Genomic DNA, 3,397 nt, shown 5'->3' with positions numbered 1-3,397 from the left:
AAAAAAAAAAAAAAAAAAAACCTCTCCAAAAATAAGAAAAAAAAAAGGCTAAGTTGATTTACCTATAGTCCATATGTACAACATTAGATGAGAAAATAGGGCATTTTGCTAATGCCTTTCATTAAAACAGGTAAACAACATATTCTAAGAGAAATAGTTCTAAAATGGTATCATTCCTTTTTTTTTTTTTTTTTTTTTTTGCTACAAGACACATGTGCTCGCTAGAAAGAGACAGAGACAGAAGGCAAGAAATCACATACCACCACCCCCAGGGGGATGGCCAAGCTGCAGTCTCTTCTCCCTTCATTCTTCTCTTGGGATTTTGGGCATGCACGCGTATGTTCCTGGTATGAGTTTCAGACTTCCAGGACTCAAACTGCAGTTGGCCATGTGGGAGTCCAGAGCCTTAACTACTATACCACCTGCTGGCCCCATCATTCAATATTTCAAAGCAGTTTACCTCTAAGCACAGAGAAGTTCTGATACCTTTAAATGTATCTCTTTTCTATTTTTTAAAAAATTTGCTAGAAAGCATCTGCACTTGCCAAAGAAAGAAAAAGAAAAACGGAAAACGAGAAAGCACCCTCAAGGGGTGCTTTCTATCCCTTCCTCCTTTTGGGATTTTGGGTATGCATGCACATACACCCCCAGCATGTTCTTCAAGCCACTGGGTCTGGAACTCAAACTGCACAGCCAGCCATGTGGATTCTAGCCACCTTAATCACCATGTAATGGGCTGGCCCTCTTTTCAATATTTTTATTTTTTATTTTTTATTTTCCAAGAAAATTGCTTTATTCTAATTAACTCATTAAACAATTCCAACAACTGGTTTAAGGTTACACAATTATCTGCCCAGCCCCAGATTCTGTATCATTTCAATGAACTTCCTCACAGAATAATATCCTCTTTCATTGTAATTCTAAGGAAGCTACTCATAACAGCAGAGGTTTAACTGATGATTTTACACTTTATAATTTCACTGTCAATTATTTGTTCACACTAAATTAACTTGGTCACGAGAGTCGACTTCATTTCTTCAGTATGAACTTCTTGATTAGGATAATCCATTTGCAAATCTGCATTGTTTCAGCACCTCACTGAAACCCTCACTGAGCTTAATGTCACTCTGGTTCTGGGCACACTCCAAAAACTGTTTTATCTCAGAGTGGCAAGGTCCTAACTGCTGCTGCTCATGCTGGCTGGGTGCCCTGAGGCTCCTGGTAAGTGATATCAGGCCTTGAGGACTCAGCGTTTCTTCCTCCACGGAAGCCCCCAGGGATGGCAGGCCCCAGCAGAGCCCACAGCCACGTCAGCTGCAGTGGTTGCCATCTGGGCCATCAGACCTGGCTGCCGCGGTGCAGCAGCAGGAGAGCCGACTGCAGATGGTGGGGCCGCTACAACTGAGGGCAGCTCATCTGAGGTACCCGGCTGGCCAGAGGGGCCATGCGGGAAGTGCGGCTTCAGCTTCCATGGAGCATCGCAAGCCCACAGAGGATCAACCAGACATGCGAAATGCTGAAAATAACCAGACAGCTTCTGCCCAGGAGAGCGGAAGCTCTTTTCAATATTTTTTTAAAAATCTATGTGTGGGGGGGCCAGCAGGTGGTGTGGTGGATAAGGGCGCTGGATTCCCACATGGCCAACCATGGTTCAAGTCCTAGACCTGGTGGCTTGCTTTCTCACTTTCCCTTTCTCTCTCTCTCTCTCTCTCTCTCTCTCTCTCTCTCTCTCTCTCTCCAAATAAAGAAAAAAATAACAATAACAAATGGAAATAAATAAATAAATAATTCTTTTAAAAAAAAACATCTATGTGTGGGGAACGGCAGGTGGCGTGGTGGTTAAGGCACTGGACTCTCCCACGTGGCCTACTATGGTTTGAGTCCTGAATTGGTGACTTGCTTTCTCACTCTCCCTTTCTGTGTATGTCTCTCTCTGTTCAAATTAAAATAAATGAATGAATAAATAAAATTAAATAAATAATTATTTTTTAATAATCTGTTTGTGGTGTTAAGAATTGGCAGTGAACTAGCTTGCTGGCTTTGCCTAAGCTGGAGAGATTTCTCTAGAAATAAGTCTGGACCACCAAGCACACATGCACTCTGGCAAATTAGAGGGAAGAAAAAGGAAAAAAAAATCTGGAAGTTTTTGCAACATATCTGTCACCTAGTGGATTTGGTTTCTATTGCACATTTTTAAAAATGAGGTCTTGGGGTCTACAGGTGGCATGGTGGTTAGGGCAGCTGGACTCCCACAATGCTGATGTGGTTCGAGTCCTGGACCTACAGCTTGCTTTCTCACTTTCCTTCTCTCTCTCTCTCTCTCTCTCTCTCTCTCTGTCTCTCTTTGGTCAACTTCAAAAAAATAAAATAAAAATAATGACAATGAATAAAATTAAATAAAATTATTTTTTAAAAAAAATGAGATCTCTTGGGACCAGCAGATGGCTTAATAGCTACATTGCTGGACTGCCACATAATCGAACACAGTTTGAGTCCCAGACCCGGCTGCTTAAAACTTATGCCAGGGGTGTGTACATGTGTGCCCAATATCCCAAGAGGCGAATGGAGGAGAAGGGATTGCAGCATGGCCATCCCTATGGGATATGATTTCTCACTTTCTGTCTCTCTGTGAGCTCACATGCCCTGTAGCAAAAAATATCTCTCAAACAAGAAAAAAATAGGGATTTTTAGTACTTTCTTATTTGAATTTGTAGTTAGTTTGTTTTATTTTCATGGTCATTTTTAAATACTACATTTCTGTATTGAGAATTCACGTTTTTCACCCCATCCTTTCTGTTTTTCAGTATGTACAACGTATAGAGAAACAGTTTCTCTTGTATGCCTACTGGATAGGCTTAGGGATTTTGTCTTCTGTTGGGCTTGGAACGGGACTGCACACCTTTCTGCTTTATCTGGTAAGTAAGCATAACTTTCTTTTCATATGCAAAAATGAAGGCTAGTTTCAATCTTTTTATTTGTGCTTTAACTTAAGTTAAAATTCTAAGATTTATGGCACCAGCAGGTAGTATGGCGTTCAAGGCAGCTGGATCCCTTGTAACTGTAGCTGAATTCATGGTTCCAGTTTCCCCGCTGCTCCCTTGAAAATCATGTTGGGCACATGTGAGTGCTTGCCCAAAATCCTGAGAGAAGAATGGAGGAGAAGGGATTGTGGTGTGGCTTTCCACTCTAGGGGGTGCTTTTTTACCTTCTCTTTCTCCCTCTGTCTTTCTGTTTCTTTCTCTATCTGGGAAGTACATGCACCCTATATCCAAAACAGGAAAAAAAAAGAAAGAGAGAGAGAGAGAGAAAGGAAGGAAGGAAGGAAAAGAAAGAAAGAAAAGGAAGGAAGGAAGGAAGGAAGGAAGGAAGGAAGGAAGGAAGGAAGGAAGGAAGAGAA

The 3,397-nt window shown here is 41.5% G+C and overlaps 1 pseudogene; it reads right to left on the bottom strand.

The window, feature by feature from the left end:
• Positions 1-774: 774 nt before the first annotated feature.
• LOC102496577 (coiled-coil-helix-coiled-coil-helix domain-containing protein 2 pseudogene) lies at positions 775-1,479 on the bottom strand (annotated as a pseudogene).
• Between the last annotated feature and the right edge of the window lie 1,918 nt (positions 1,480-3,397).

This window comes from Tupaia chinensis, unplaced genomic scaffold (genome assembly GCF_000334495.1).
Source record: "Tupaia chinensis unplaced genomic scaffold, TupChi_1.0 Scaffold000416_1, whole genome shotgun sequence".
NCBI classification, from domain to species: domain Eukaryota; kingdom Metazoa; phylum Chordata; class Mammalia; order Scandentia; family Tupaiidae; genus Tupaia; species Tupaia belangeri.
The sequence above is the reverse complement of the archived record's forward strand: the minus strand, read 5'-3'. Positions and strand labels throughout refer to the sequence as shown.